General features: G+C 40.2%; 1 pseudogene; it reads right to left on the minus strand.

Moving 5' to 3' along the window:
* Nucleotides 1-7,866: 7,866 nt before the first annotated feature.
* LOC147429867 (uncharacterized) lies at nt 7,867-17,549 on the minus strand (annotated as a pseudogene).
* Between the last annotated feature and the right edge of the window lie 447 nt (nt 17,550-17,996).

A 17,996-nucleotide genomic window follows, 5' to 3' on the forward strand; every position in this document is an offset into this window, starting at 1 on the left:
GTAACTTTTCTGACACAAGGCAATACCACCATCACACTGCTTAAACTGTATACCCAAGTAATGATGCAACAACCCCAAATCTTTCATACTGAAAGTAGCATTCAAATCAGCCTTAAATTCAGCAATATGTCTCTCATTTGGTCCAGTGATCAGCAAATCATCAACATAAAGAACCACAATGAGAAATACATCACCCTCACGCTTTACATACAATGTGCTTTCTGTTGGACTGTTACGAAAGCCTTGTTTGACCAAATGAGTGTCAGCTTTCTCATACCAAGCACGAGGAGATTGCTTCAACCCATACAAAGCCTTGTTACATTTGCACACTTTGTCCTCTTGTCCTTTTATGACAAAACCGCGAGGCTGCGTTACATAAACTTCCTCAAATATGTCACCATTCAAGAAAGCAGTAACAATGTCTGATTGATGTACATCCCAACCAAAATGAGCTGCCAATGCACAGTAGTCATACGACAAGTGGGAGAAAAAGTATCTTCATAATCTATGCCTTTTTTTTGTGCATAACCCTTTGCAACAAGTCGAGCCTTATGGCAATCGATCTCACCATCCTGCTTGCGTTTCAACTTGTAAACCCACTTCGTACCAATGGCCTTTTTGCTAGGAGGCAAATCACATAAAGTCCATGTGTCATTTTCTATAAGGCTACGCAGCCATCCAATTTTCTGAATTCTATGCTTCATCAAAAGACAGAGGCTCCTCAACATCATGTAAACTAAACACAGCCAAAGCATAACAATCTGATGCATAAGATGCATGGAGAGAGCCTGGACGAGTACGACTAGACAAAGGTGCATCCAATTTACTGTCACGCAAAGTGTGCACCAGCCATTTTGGCATACCTCTAGCCTGCTCATTCTCAGCCCTTTCCTCATCAAGTACATCATGTACATCTACATCAATAATAGGCTGATCTAAAACATTTTCAGAAACCCCCATAGGCTGTACATTTGCCTCATTGGAACTTACATTCGTATTTCCACCACTGAAAAGAGGCAACAAAATGTCATAAATGTCCTGTGAGCTTACATTATTGTCTCTAGTACATGATAGCAAGGGCTGAACAGAATCTTCCACAAACACTACATCCCGAGAAACCAGTATACGTTTTTTTTTGCGGATGATACAACATGTAACCTTTGCTTTCAGCACTATAACCAACAAAAATACATTTGACAGCCTTATCATCCAATTTTTTGCGTTGCACTTGTGGCACCAAAGCATATGCCAAACAGCCAAAAACACGCATGTGCTCAATAGAAGGCTTTCTATCATGCCATGCTTCATATGGAGTAGTAGACTGCAAAGCTTTCGTAGGACACCTGTTAAATACATAAGTGGCACACATGATGGCCTCAAGCCAAAAAGAATGCGGTAAAGCTTGACTTTTGACCATACATCGTGCCATTTCCGTCAGTGACCTGTTTTTCCTCTCAGCAACACCATTTTGCTGAGGCGTATAAGGCACTGTACATTGGTCTTTTATCCCACGACTAGCCAGAAATGCATTAAATTCATGAGACATATACTCCCCCCCTCGATCGGAACGGAGGGTGCCCATAGTACATTTCGAGACATTTTCAGCCATAGCCAGAAATTTGTTTGAAGCACATAAAAACTTCGGACTTCGCTTTAAGCGGAAATACCCATGCATGCCTGGAGTAATCATCAATGAAAGTCACGAAGTACAGGTAATTGCCCAAGGACGGAGTTTGCATGGGCCCACAAACATCACTATGCACAAGCTGCAACCTGCAACCTGCAACCTGCATGTGGCCCGAACTGAACCATCCTTTGGAAATTTAGAACACTGCATCTTACCCAAAATACAGCCTTCACAAACATGTTTGACAGGTGCTTCAAGAGGTGGCAAAGAAGCAACCATATCAGATTTCTGCAAACGCAGCAAACTGGCACAATTCAGATGACCAAAACGTGCATGCCAAAGTTTTGCATCTGAAATAGCCCTTGAATCTGCAACAACATTTGCAAAATTTTGTCCACACTTGTCATACAAAGTGAGCTTATACAGCCCACGGCACAAAAGCCCAGATGCAACAATTTCATCACCAAAACTGAGATCATGAACTGTACATCTGTCATCCACAAATTTGACTATAAGTCCAAGTCTAGCAAGTGCGGATACAGACAAGAGATTCTTCTTGATCCCAGGTACATAAAGTGCATCAACAAGTGTGAAGGAACTGCCGTTAGCAGCAGTGAGCACAATCTTTCCAACTCCCTGAACTGGATAAGAGGCGTTGTAGGCACAAGTGACTGAATTCCCATGAGGGACAGACTCGAGAGAGGTAAACAATTCACGATGTGAGGTAATGTGCTTTGTAGCACCACTATCGAAATACCACACATGTGAATCTGCAGCAACTGACAAGCATGCATCATGGACAGCAGGATTGTAAGTGCACTCTGCGCTAAAAGCCCATTCTGCATCAACATTAGCAACACAGTCTCCTTTCACAGAAGACTCAACAATGGCTGCATTTGTAGTGGAACCAGCATTTGCAGTGAAACCACCCTCTTTCTTCTTAGCCTCTTTGGCCTTCAACTTAGGACACGACTTGATCAAGTGATCATTGCCTTTACAATAATGGCAACGCATCTTCTTTTTGCCCTTATCACCAGAATTTCCAGACGAAGTACTGCCAGCAGAAGCATTAGGAACATAATTTTTGCCACTCGCAGCAGAACCATAAGAAGTGGCTGCATTACTATTACCAGCCTTTCTTTGAGAAACAATAAAAGCCTGTTCAACTGCACGCTGCCTAGTCCTCTTTTTTCTAGAAAGTGACTCTTGCAACAACAATGTGCATAATGCATCAAACTTGACAACTTCTGGATTTCCTTGGGTCATAAGTCTCCAAGTACTAGCAAAAGTTTGGTAGGAATCTGGTAAGGCATCAAGAACAGTCTGCACAAGGGAACTGTCTGAAATGACTTCACCTGCAGAAATAAGCTGCTCATTGATATCCTTTACACTAGCAAGGAAAGTGTCCATATCATCTTCCTCATGCATAATCTTCGACTCTAGCTCTTTACGCAGCAAAGCAATTTTAGCCTCATTGCGGCTTGCATAAAGACCTGCTAGAATATCCCAAGCCTGTTTTGCAGATTTTGCTGAACCGATGTGAGGAACAATGGTGCGCTTCATAGAAAACGCAATCAATGCATGAGCATACGCATCCTTAACATCCCAACGAGCTTGTTCTGCCGTAGGCAAAACAACTCTAACAGTTGCAATCCTTGCAGCAAGACCTGCAACATCCTCAACATCGCCTACATCCTCAGAACCAGGACGTACATCAATGCCCTGCACAATGTTCCAGACACCCTTTGACACAAGAACATGTTGCATCATATAAGCCCACATAGGGTAGTTGTCCCCATCCAACCTGTCCTCAGCAGCAAACATCTTGAACACATCTGTGTTGTTGTTGTCAGCCATGGTAAATGCTGCACCTGATGTGAAAACTGCCCGAAAATAGGAGAAACAGAGCGGGAACAACCTGTGCTATATAGCACAAACCGTAAAGACTATAAGGCACCTGTTATGCAGAAAACGGCACTGACAAAAATTCTGCACAAAATGACGAAATAGCCTGTGTAGTACTGCGTGTAGTGGAAACGGAGGCCGAAATGAGCCCAAATTAGAATTCTGAGCAAACCAGGGCTCTTCGAGCTCGCCCAAAATTTTTGTCGACCTGCGAACGCTCGCCAAAGCTCACTGAAATCGAAGACAATGAGCAGGCGTGTGCTGGAGCAGCTGGCGACTAAGCCCGGGAGGACGTGACCTGCTCTAATACCAATTGTTGGAATTAGGGTTGCAGAGAAACACACACAGCTTGGAGAAGACGAAGGAAGCTCAAGGCACACAATAGAGAGTGTATTACTTAGTGTGCAATGGAAAGATAGATAGCCCTAGAGTGATGGGCGTATATACAATGAACGGGGGAAAAAACCTCCTAAAGAGGGAAAAAATGCCCCGGCGGTCCTAGTGTGTTCACACACATCACTACCACATGTATATGGTAACAGGAAGAAGTCATGGTTATCCAACTCCACACACATAATTTCTTATAGGTTTCTCTCCATTATTGCTTAATTTTCTCTTATTTTATCAAGATTCTCTCAAATATTATAAGGAAGCTCTTGGACTCAAGGTATGGAAGGAGGCATGGAGACAAAGCTTTCCATGATGAAGGCGATTAGGAGGAAATTGGTCAATAAGCAGGGCACACGGAGCTCTCATTTTGGGGGAATGCCTCTAGCTGAGGTTACTTTGTAATAAATCCTCTTTCTCATAATCTCTTTCCTAATCACTCTCTTGGCCTATAAAAGGAGGCCTTCTCTTTTGTAAATGTCACACACAATCAAGCTCTAGCACTCATGCTCTTATATGTACATCCTTGTGTATGCACCTCCATGCACACATAGTTCTACTAGGCATAGTATTGGCTATGGTTATTTGTTTTGGTTTCTTAATGGCTAAGAGGTTTGCATTACCATGCACACATGCATATGTGAGATGTTAATTATGTGCAATTTCCCTCGTGAATGTTTGTATGGTATTTATGAAGCCTATATTAAAATGATCTCTTCCTCTCTCTCTCTCTCTCTCTCTCTCTCTCTCTCATTCTCCTTGTGATATGTGTCGACCCCCTACCATGCATCCTAGCCGCATTCCAAGACCAGTGGTGCCCCTATTGTGTACCTCCCATGATGAGGCTATAGTGCATAGTCTTGGTGTAGAGGCCACCGGGTTTGTTTTGCGTACTCGCCTCTCAGCGTGTTCCATTCTCTTGTCAACAAAGGAAAGTCCTCTTGAAGTACTTTCATGCTAGATAGATTGGAGCGCATACACCATTACAAAATGCTGAATACTCGAATATGGACTTGATGTCCAATGTTGAAGTGGTTCATGATTTTTACACAGTGGTAAACACTTTCTATGCCAATGTTGATGATTGTGTAAGATGTGTAAAATAAATTTCCTCTTTTTGATTGAAAGAAGGTCTATTTTTAAACTCTCTTGTTCAACAAATGGCAAAAGAGCAGCATGCATGGAAATGGTAGACGATGAATGGTGAAAAACACTATGCTTTGTTGCACGACCTTGCGATAAAGGTTTTAAGCCAGTGTCTTTCAAATTCAAGCTCAGAAAGAAATTGGAGCATGTACAAATATATTCACAGCACTACTCGTAATCGATTCTTATAGATCATGCAAATAAACTTTTTCACATGTAGTGCAATGAAAAAAATTATGCGGCACATTGAAGCAAAGAATATGAAGAAGATATGCCCAGATGGATGTACGATTGTGATGATATAGAAGACAAACACTTTGGCATTGGACTTGTGTTGTGCACAAGCCTTGAGCTAGAGAAAAATCTCGATATAGCATCAAACGAGCTCAATGAAGCATGCGACAAAGTAGACATAGCTGATAGAATTTTGGAAAATGATGACAATGAAGATTAAGTGATATTTTCACTGAATTTTTGAAAAAGTGTCTTTAGTAAAAGATTGCAATTAGTTTTCGTCTTGGAATAGATTTTGAAGTTTACTAGGAGTTGCCTCTTGTGATGCCAATGGTTTGTATTCATTGGCCATGCCAAGTATTTTATATTGGCCTTCATTAATTGTTGTACCACACAATGTGCATGTGGACATATTTTGCATTTGTCTCACCAAGCATATAAGATGGTAATAGCATCCACATGGCAATATATAATGGCCACTCCAACCGTCAAAAACTTTGTAGCATAGGGGACATTGGTTGGTGGAGGAACTGCTAGCCACATTTTAGACTCCCACAACCTCACGATGCGTTAAAAAGTGGGAGATGTGATTGCCTTGGCGTATAGGATTTAAACGTTGAGAAAGGCCCTACACATCTTGACTAAGCTTGTTAAGCTGCACTTCAACCCTTGCGGTGGTCAGGGGGGGGTATGCAATTGGGATAGTCTCACTACTTCTTGCTCTTTCTTTGTGAGCTTTTCCCCCATGCTCTCCTTGAACTTGCTCAATTCCATTCCAACCCCTTTCACCATAAGAGCAAGATCTTGTCTTGTGAATGACATTGTATCCTCATGTATATCATGGGTGCTAACGGTGACATCTCTGGACACGAAGTCCACTAGCCTATCCAAAATAAAATGCATATAAAGCATTTTAGTAAAGTAGAGCAGTGCATCTACATTATGGAGCGGATAGATGTACACCTCCAAGAAGATTCGTTCAGCGTTAAGTTTGATGTTATTATTTGGGCACCTTGAAACCTTCCACAGTTCCCTTCTTGATCTCACCTTTTGGGCATGGCCATATCTCTTCTTTCGTATCCTTTGTGACTTGTTTGTTTCTGTCACCCCATTGGGCATGACTGGGATTTGCCCTTTTGGAAAATTTGCATGCATTTCTAGTTGCCTGGCGGGCTATCAAACCTTGTGTGAGAGCTTTGAGCCGCTTGTATGCCTTATAGCCAATTCATGGTGCTCATTATCTTGTGTGTTTCCATATCTACAAAAATATAGATGATATAAGAAACTTGGTGAGTGAAAGATTAATACATCTAACAAACATCTCATTGGCCTCAAAGATTGAAAGATGGAATGCAATAATCAGAGGAAAGCATCCAATAAAGACAAGTACACCTCAAACATGAGACCAAACAAATTAACTTAACTACATCTCAAATTACTCTTGGCCACATATTTCGAATATAAAAACCATGTTCAATTACAAAATTGGATTAAACGATAGTGAGACTAGCGGGCGTTGCACCCTTGTTGGCTCAGTCTTCAATGATCTAAAAAACTCTACCACTTGCATCCCAGATTTTCTCTCTTTGCGATTCAAGAGGATCATCCAGTTTTTGGCTCTATAAAGTATGGATTTCATGGTGGATTTTTCATGGGTATTGCCACCCATCCACAGATCCTATACAACCTTCCAAAAATCATATAGCACTTGCAACAAGTATCCCAGATCAATGATGTCTATGCGTGCCTTCAAATATTTAGTGAAGTCCAGCACTACATTAAATGGGTGTAGGTCAGTGTGAATAATGCTCGTCATATGATGTAGAGCTACCATCCACCATAGCATGCATAATGTGGGGCATATTCATCACTACCTCCTTTACCTTGACAAGCTACTCCTGGCTTAGTTGCAGAGGGGGCTTTTTCCACCCTTGACCCAAGCGATACATCACTCTAGTAAATTCACTGTATTTGAAGGGCACCTTCAAAAGCATGTCACCAAGTGAGCCGCCATTATAGTAAGGAAATATTGTCTGAAAGAAATGCACCTGATGATTGTTGGTTGTAAGACTTGCATACCCTGCGCTGTTTGAAAGCCCTCAAACATGAAGATGTTGTTTCCCTTATACAGCTTCCCACAATATGTCATGTGCTTAGGAAGAAAATAAGTCCCACGTACTTTGTACTCTTTTACTTCACCAAAGGCCCCTGAACCAATCATTTGTTCTTCAATCAATGCCTTGTGTGAAATGTTGATGAGATGTGGACACATGGAGTTGTAAACAGTGCGCATAATTTCCCCTCTCCTTGTAACATTTGGCTACCCAAATGATGCAACGGTTGTGTCTCGGGCGATGTGCACTCTCTTTGGAAGTGACTCTACATCTAATGCCCTCATGCGCTTGCTCTTCACCTTCTGCTAGTTCCATATTCCATCCCATAGCTGCAGTCAACATAAATAAGTAGAAGCTGCTGCCAAATCTTTTAAATCCTCGTATGCAACTCGCATACTTTCCGAAATAGTGTGAGTTCTGTGTTGATAGTCAAAGTCGCCTAGCTGCTGCCTTTCACACAATTTTGCATTGCCTTCTCTTCGGAGTCGCCACCATGTATTTTTCCCAAATCTGCTCAACAAGATCCCACATGAGAATATCAGACTCATTGACTTTCCTTATGGCCTCATCTGCATTTTGTGATACTATAATGACTGCTTCTATGCGTAGGGCATGCAAGATGACTTTTCGCTCGTTGGTGGAAAGCATGGTGGTCGCAAAGATAGCGAGAGCTACAAATATTACAACACAAAACACTTAATACGCATCCATATCTTTCAAAATAAAAACAAAAACAAAGTGTCAGACAATAGCAACCAAAATATTAATTGTACATCAAGTCCAACATCACATTGCTATCCATTGACCATTAATTATACTTCAAGAAATAACACAAGAACAAAACTTAATACGCAACCATACCTTTTGAAATAAATACAAAAACAAAGTGTCAAATAGTATTAACCCGATAATTAATTGTACATCAAGCAAAACACATTGATATCCATTTACACTAAAATGAGAGAGAGAGAGAGAGAGAGAGAGAGAGAGAGAGAGGATATTAGAAAGCATTTAGAGTAGTTTCCTAAATTTTTAAAGATAGACAAAAGTCATGTTTGAAATTGTTTTACATTTTCATAGAGGGAAATATAGATAGTTGCACTACATATCATTTTGAAATCTTCAATATAGAGTAACAAAGAGTAGCCATGCACTGCGACTGTGTGTAGCAGCTCGCACAAGCATACACACCTATACATACGAATCTCAGTACCTGTGGGTGAGAAGATGGTCAAGAAATTTATCCCAAGGAGCCCATTGGGGCCAATTATATATAGGAAAATGTAGCCCATCGGGCTTATTGAGACGACCTTGATGGACACCGCCAGGTATTAGAGATACCCGGCGGGCCCATCGAACGAATTTAAAACTCGGTGGGATTTTGGCCAGTCCCCAAGTCATCACAAACCGGCATTTTTGTGAACATGAGAAGTTGTTAACATGTTAATAAGATGTTCACAAGTGTTATTACCATAAAAAACTGTGATCACGTGATTATGAAATTCCTGCTACAAATGGGTTTTTAGCGCCACAAATTTCATACAGAACTTGTTGGGCAAGCTATTTCACTTCTACATAGATCATCAAGCACTTATCTTTGTGATCAACAAAATAATCAATCACAGCAGATTGATCAAATTGACAATGTTTTTGATGGAGTTTGATTTTATAATCTCCCATAATCTAGGAAAGACACATTGTGGTACATATTTTCTTTCAAGGAATATAGAGGGCATCTCAGACATGTCACAATAGAGGTGAGTTGAACACTCGATGTTGTTCTCACTCCACTTGCATGCCCTGTTTCCACATTGCCTTGCACCTATCCTCTTCACCTTTGCTTCCCCCCCCCCCCCCCCCCCCCCCCCTCCACTACTTGTGGGTTGTTCTTAGTCTGCTAGCAACCGTTTTAGCACCATCGTTGTCCTCGACAGTAGAAAACACAAATGGAGTCTCATGCTATGTGACAGAGGAACTCTTACAAAGCCCCCTTGACTAATCCTACAAAGCCCACCATTTGACTTGCTATGTCGCCAGTAGAGCAAGAGTGCTTTGTAGAAGAGGTGGAGTGCCTCAAAGCCACCTCTGTTATTTGCAAGATCATTCGCAGTTGACCTAGCAGATTCAAGGTGCACAATATCCTACAAGCCCGTCTCCTTAATAGAGGTGAAAAAGATCATTGACATATAGATTCTTGGGCAAGGGTACTACCAAATCAAGTTTGAGACTTTCAAGATGGCTACTAAGGTCATTTAATTGAGCTCACTAGCCATCTGAACAATCAAGAATCATTTTTTATAGTGGCACCATGGTTTTGACCCAGCATCTGATGTTCTTGTCAAGGAGGCAGATCTACCAATTTTGGTATGCTTCCTTAGCCTGAGGAGAATTTTTTTTCCAGGATTGGTTCCTTTAGAGATTGGGACAGTCTTGGAGATCCCATGCACATCAACTTTAGTTACTTCCAAGACTGCATGTGTTCCTATAGTATGCGTTCTACCTGGGGTGAGTGGTGGGTGATTACACTACAGGGTGGAATATTTGGGACTCCAAAACCAGTGCTTTATTTGAAAGCAGATGGGCCACTTAGCGAAGGCCTGTCCTTGTAGGAGATCTTGACCTGTAGCACATACTCAATGCCCCAAGGCTAAACATGTTCAGTATATAGGTATCCAAGGCACACAAGCTAGCACTTTGAGAGAGGCGAACGATAATCCAATTTGATGGTTGGAAGCAGATGCTTGTCCGTTGTCAATAGGGAAGGGCTCACCACACCACCCCTTGGTGGCCGACCTCCTGCAACCCACCACCATTGGGTTTTGACTAGGAATCGTTTTGACCCTTTGTAGTAGGAGTCCCCTAAGGATCCTCCCTCCACCTCAGCTTCATCGTTTCCACCCCCTCCGCCTTCTAACTCCTTTGCCCCACCGCCACCTCCCCCCCTCCCTCTCCTCCATCCTGTTAACTGAATCAACGTCAGTTAACAGAAGCTACTAAAGACCGAAGACGTACGAATGCACATTGAGGATGAATACAAAGAAGGAGTAAAGATTGGATTTACACATTTTTCATGTTTTCCCATAATGGTCACGTATTGTAAATTCTCGATTTATTTCAAGCCATTGTAATATTTTAACGTGTTACAGGCTCAATGGGAGTTCCAAGTTGTAAAGAATAGGTCACTTACTGTGCCTAGGTTGCAGATTTAGTAAGTGGTGAGCTCTAAAGACCTTGGGCACCCAGACATTGCATATTTTTAATCTAGGTATATAAGGCATGTGTGTACAAGAAATTAGGGTTCTCAAGTCATTTTTTGAGAGCACTCTTTGGTGAGAGCTCTTGAGGTGTGTGACTATGGAGTCCTTGAGCTTCTCCTTGCTCATGAGACTTGATTAACACTAATCAATGATTCATTCTCTCTCACTATGCCTCTCTCTTACTTCTTATGATTGCCTATGAAGCTTAGATTAACTAGATCTTAATTAATTAGTGGTTAATCCCTCTCTAATTTTGTGTGATTTCACTCTTTTGCTTCTGTGTGCATGTTGGTTTAATGTGTTGCATGATGGGATTAGTGTTTTGTGCATCTTGCAATCATAGTGAGTGTTACCGTTCTCCGAGTGAGGTTTTCCGAGCGATCCTAGTTTCCGAGTAGGTCTTGGCGGAAGGGTACTCCTATTGGACAAGGTGGTCTGAGTCACTTCAAAACATGCTCCTATTCCGTTCTCGAATACATATTGACAAGAATGGATTTTGTTACTTGAAAAGGACATAGGAACTTTACCTACAAGAGGATACATACTGCATTGATCAATACGAACGGAATGCCTAAATCAATTGTTTATTTATATACACCCTAATCTCATGTCTAGAGAGAGAGAGAGTGAGAGAGAGAGAATGCAAGATTGCAACAATAACAATACACATTTAAATGGAAGACTTTTGGATATTAAATTTTTGTTATAAAAAAGACATAATAGATTATAGTTGAAAATAAGGATTTCATGTACGATCAATGAAACAAAATGTAACAGTAATTTACAATGATTCACATTCATCATCAATGTAAAGGTTTCGAATGGAGCGTCGCTCTTCCCGTTCCATGTCGAATCGTTTGTCTCTACACATGCTCTTTGCCATTGCTTCGGCATACACGGGCAATTGACTTTGCATGGAAGGAACAAACGAGATCTTAATACATATCAAGAAATCCATACAAAGGAAAATAATTAACATATTCAAATATAACATCTAATACATAACATTTCCAATGTAAAATGTGTTTCCTAAATTGTGAGTATTCCATATATTGTCACCAACCATGATAAAACAAAAGCATATCCAAATATGGCAATAGAAGCCAAACATCACATAAGCATATATTGAAATACTACTATTTACCTAGAGCTGGCAATAAATTTCTATAACAAAAAATCCATACAAAGGGAGAAGATTAACTTATGAACAGCATAACATCCAAGAACATAACATAACCAAAGCAACTATGTTCCAAAACCAATGAGTTTTACATAAATGTCACTCTGCGACAAAACAAGAGCATAATTAACATGGCAATACAAACTAAACATCACATAAAAACAAACCACACTTTGAAGAAGTCCATAATAGTAATAGTCTCAAAAGACAAGGGCCTCACTAGTCATATGGTTTGAAACCTGCAAGTGGATCCACCTCATCATCTGCCTGCGGCCTACTAAGATCGTCATGGCTGCTCTGTTGCATGTAAGCCAAAAGGAGAGGCTCTACATACGTGGTCATCAAGAATGTATCCACATCGATAGATGCACATACTCTACCAGTGTGCATGCATGTCTTAAGAATAGGCACAGTACCACATCCCATCTCAATGCACACACCACCTCGACGATAGTACAGGTATACAAATCATGCTAAAAATGTATGACTCCTCTCTAGTCCCCCACGCCACTGCTGCCCGGCGGGGTCCAAAGCACGCAGATCATCCGAAAGATAATGATAGGCAAGGGTATCTAAAGGATGCATGCCGAAGGACTCAAAGAGGGGTGTACTCTCTGGAATGAAAAATAGGAGGATCTGTAGCTCGGCGTCGAACCATAAAAAGCATTGATGTAGAACACTAGCAACAAAAGTTAATATCCAATTAAACCTTAATTTAAGAAACACATGTAGTTTTGAGCATTTGAACGTAATATAATCATCACTATGCTCACATTTGTGCAAATACCATCAATCTCCTTGTATCCATATGTAGAATGGTGAATGACAACCACTCGTCTCACTATCTCCAAATCGTAAACGCGAACATAGCGGTCAATCCATCCAATTGTGGAATCACCTATAATATAATTGCACCGTCTTAGAAAAGTTTCAATAAGTAGAAGCCAAAATAAACATAAATGTTAACAACTATTAACTTTAACAAATACCTGCCATAGAGGCCATCACCAATAACCATCCCAAGTCTGCCAAAGTAGATGCTGCCAAAGCAATCCCATAGCGCACATGGTCCTCAGAAACAAAATCCCAGGTGGGACAAGGATCGTCACCACCTTGAGTGCCTCCAAATGGCAAGTCAAGGAAAATGAAGTCAGCTACCCAATCCACAACTTTTCCCCTCTTTGTATAATTAACCCTTGAAGGCTTATTTTGCTTGATGAACTCGTGCACACTATAGAAGGTATCATTTTTTCTTCCTCCCGCAAAATCCTTCCCAATGATTATGTAATCACCAACCACTACAATGCTTTTGGGATTCTCAACACGAGGCATGTATCCCAAAGAATGCGTTGCAAGATAAATAAATTGTGTAGTCCTTTTGGAAAGCCTCTTTTGACCTTTAAGAGAATTCCCTTCAGGATCACAAGAGCATGATATCAATAAGGTTTTCCTCTCAAAACACATACAGATAAGAGAATAGAGAGAGAGAGAGAGAGAGAGAGAGAGAGAGAGAGAGAGAGAGAGAGAGAGAGAGAGAGAGTCTTTGTGTATGTGTACACACTTGTACACATAAATGCAAAGACATCACGTGGATACTTGAGAGACATACACACATAGACTAATGTATGCAGAAACATGATATGTATATATATATATATATATATATATATATATATATATATATATATATATATATATATATAGGTACTTACATGCATACAGAGACATTTATATATGTATGTATACATACACAAGTAAGTAGGTATGTATGTGTGTGAGTGCATGTGTATATAAACACTATTAAAATATTTACTAAAGAATCAAAGTAGATGTGGATCTTGGAATTCAAACCTTGAGTGCAATCCTCTGTTTCCAAGTCCTCCATATGATGAGAAATATCAAAGGACTTTTGACTTTCAACATCAATACTTTGTTTCTCAACATGCTTCTCTTTTTGTTTATCTACACAACATTAGAATAAAGAAAAAAACATTATTGAATACCAACAAATCATATTTACATTAAGAAAAAACAAGGCAAATTACAAGACATAATACATGATTCAAAACATCACTTATACAAAATTTCAAATTATCATACTCTTTCTTTGGTCCACTTCTTTTGGAACCATGGTTGATATTTGTGAATAGAACTCCTTCTCTCTATTCAAAACATGACCTCCTTCAAGATCTATCCACCATGGACAATTGTCAAGCTCCCATTGTGTACATTGATGCATAGCACGTGGGTACATACAAGTCTCTTCATTCAGGGTCAAAAGCCATTGCTTTGCCCTAACTGGAATACTTGGCACATGACCTTTTCCTTGCAAGCAAACAAAGTACCTACAATGGATAATGAAACAACTATCAAAGACATGATTTTATCTTCGTTTTGAAATTAAAGTAACTATCAAGTAAATTCATTCACACATCTTCACCTAAAAAGTAGCCTCATCGAAGCTTTCAATATCATATCCTCTTTCTTGAGAGGTTTATCATTGCTCTTCTTCTCCTTTGGCTCTCCTCGAACCTCAAGAGGAAACAGATATGTCCTCATCTCTATCTTCACCTCTTCATAGAAGTCAAATAGGGAGAGATCAAGAGGCACAATTACCCCTCCCGGCACATCCATAAAATTGACCAACACCTCCTTAGCTTTATGGTATATCTTCTCAAGCACAGCTTCTCTTCTAAGCCAACTTTAAGAAGAAAACATAAACTCATGTATTTTTGTTAGCCTATAAACCATGCAATGTATACAATCATAAAAAATGTTAGGAACTCACTGTCTATAAAGGTGATCCCCTCGTGCAAGGCCATACATAGATTTTGTTGCTTTGTTTGCCTCCAACAAAGTCAACCAAAAGATTTTTGACTCCATTTGAACATCACATAAAGCCAATAAATTCAATTTCTCAAGCGTTGCAAAACTTTTGGGCCCCCACTTGAGAGACCATACTTTTGACATCCAAGTATCTCCATGCTTGGGATCGACAATATTAAGGATCTAAAATTAACTTAGTGAAGTCAATAATTTATCTAAGCAAAGTAAATACAAACACATAGTTGTTCATTGAGAAAGAATCACCTTTCCAATCCTATCACCATATCTTGAAGCCAACTCTTCATTCTCCTTCTCTTCAAACAATCGAAGCTCTTCATCTGAAATTTTTAGTCTTGCCTCTTCAACCTTCTTGTTTAGTGCTTTACTTATTTGCACCTAGAAAAACAAGGGAAGGAATCAAATCCATTGTGACAAGCATAGCAATACTAAATTCATGTTAGAAATATATGCTACTTAAAACTTACATTAAAAACTAGCTTTCCGAGATATCTACATGTAAGAGGATACCATGGCTCAACACCCTTGGTACTCTTCTTTCAGATACGTGCAATCAACATTCTATCTCTCTCAGGTAGGTCTTTAAGGTACTCCCCATGATCAGCAGAACAAATATTTGCACAATTTACTAGTTCATCCCTCAATGTTGTGGTCACCAAAGCATGTGTATTCAAACTACATGTTCAAAAGCAAGATAAATTCACATAAACATAAGAAAACTTGAGAACTATCATAACCAAAAAGATAAGGAAGGAGATTCACTAGTTCATCCTCTGTAAACTTGTAAGAAGGGCAATCTCACTAACCCTGGCAGGGTCAATAATAGTACAAAGCACACGACAATGCTTCACTTTTGTTTCTTTGACGCATTCTTTAATAGCAGATGTCCATGCCACGGTACGATGGTTGCCTTCCCAAACATAGAACATGTGACCCATTAGCTCCTGAAGTTCAGGTTTCAGAATGAGATCAACTTCAAACTCTTTGTTAACCTCATGCCAAATAGGATCCCAATCCCTCTGTGTTGCTTCATCCACAACTGAAACTTCTTTGTCCCTCGTCCAAATGGAAACAATAAATGCTCCTTTCTCTGCCACATAACCCTCTCTAGCAAATGCTATTTTCAAGCCTGAAAGATCATCACGAAGACCCCTAACCCTTGCATAAGGAATTAGTCTACAAAGAGGAATGGGTGGACAATGATGACAGCTGAACATCCTTGTTTTTTGAAGAATGTCCTCTCCCATGTCCATGTAAATCTTGTTCTCTTCATTGGATGGCTCTACAGATGGTACCTCTGGCCTAACAACATAAGGGACAATCATCATACTTGCAACCCCTGAAGCATACAGATTTTGGCTCTCAACCTCTTCCTCAACATCATTTTGCTCTAGCAATGAAGTGTCCACCACTCTGCTTATGTCATCTTGACTCTCTTGTTGCATTGAGTCTACATTAAGTTGAGACGATCCTCTAGTTTTCCTCAATCGCTTACGACCTGAAGAACTGCAAAGAGAAACAAATAAAAAAGTATCCCAAATTAACAAAAAAAACAAATTGAAAAAAACACCCCAAAAGCATCCCAAATTTATAAAAAAAACAAATTGGAAAAAACACCCCAAAAGCAGGCCGCATCGGCGCGGCCTACTTTTGAGGTGTTTTTTTGCAATTTGCATGCCATTTATACTCGCAACTTAAATTGTTCAAATGCAATCCTTTTCTAATTTTCACCACTAATTACCATTATTACCATTATAACTTGATCATGCATTTAATTACAGTACTGTGCAAGCTAAAAGAAGATCGCAACCTGCAAAGCTACGTCTCATCATTAATAAGTATTTCATTCGGGCAGCAGAAGGATTCGAAGGAGAAAATTGTGCATAGCATTGGAAAAGCCAAAGGGATTGTGAGCGGGCAAACTCTGCAAGACACTAAAAAATGATGCTTTGCTAAGATCAGATTCCTCTGCTGTAAGATCAAATTAGAAGGAAGGATTATTGCTTTACAGAATAGGTCGTGTATAGATTCTAAAAGGAATGGTCAAGAGCTAGCTGTGGTCATTCGTGCCAGAGAGATGGGAAGTTTTCCTCAACTTAGTTGAAAATCCATCCCTGCCGCTGGATTCAAAGCAAGGCAAAAGAAACATGAAAAGGAGGAAGTCCGGCCGTATACTTCACGGATTGCCAACAAAATGAAAGGAAAATTTGTAAAATTTATAATCCCCCGCCAAAATATCTTTCAAGTTTGTAAACATGCGTTCATAGTTTTTAACTACATAAATGATGCCTAGAATTGCATAATCGATGGACATTAAAATAGCCGTAATCATAACCAGGTGATCAAACTCAACATGAGTGAATGCCCCCACCTACATACGCTTCATAATCGCTAGAATCTTGCATATATTTATGCATATAGCTTTCCTTTCTGCCACAAGGCTGCCAAATTTGCACGCTCACAAAAATTCATCACTGCTTCGAAGGCAGTTTTTTCAAACTTCCAAATTTCAATGTTTTGAACATTTTAAGAGACTTCACTAGTGTCATTTTGTACACCACTCTACTTCAAAATGTTAGCAGGAAAGGAGAGGTGGGGGGAGGACAAAACAGACGTCCCGAATCCACACTTGCTAAAGCGAAGAGAATGACAGGTTCATAGAGGTCCCTCGATTCCTCAAATTGCTGGAAGGAGCCATTGAGCCAACTGAGGTTGAAGGTCAAGGACCCTATCTCGTCAGCAAGGGAAGCCCACTCTTCATGAAACGAGCTATCATCCAACTCGGATGATGAAGAGGACAGCGGGATCCCAAGCTCGTCATCAGATGCCTGTAAGCAGGTGCTGGATTCGTACATCCCCGTCAAAGGTATCATCATCATGTTACAGAAGCTCGCCATGAGAATAGGGTTCTTGCTCAGGGGCTGGACAATTGTCGCTACTCCAAGCAAGGCCAAAATTAGAGGCATCACGAACAGAAGGAGGGTTTTAGAGCAGAAGATGACACCAATATACATATTTCATCAAGTTGGAAAACAGATCCTACCGTCTGAAGCCATGACAAACTAGTATAGTCAAGCCAATCATCATGCTAATAAAGCATATATAGTGACTAAAATGACAAGAGAGAGACCTGTTTCACCCTTGAGCAAAGGAAAATTGATATCTTTTTAAGCCTACAAGTGATAATGGTTTATTGATGGTTTATAAGATCAGATGCCTCTGCCAACATCACCTCTAGTTTTAGGCATCAGCTAGTGACTGTAAAGTGCATCTCCATTCAAACGAAAGGGGGTTTCAGAGGC

Source organism: Adiantum capillus-veneris, chromosome 22 (assembly GCF_014529385.1).
Source record: "Adiantum capillus-veneris isolate H3 chromosome 22, ASM1452938v2, whole genome shotgun sequence".
NCBI classification, from domain to species: Eukaryota; Viridiplantae; Streptophyta; class Polypodiopsida; order Polypodiales; family Pteridaceae; genus Adiantum; species Adiantum capillus-veneris.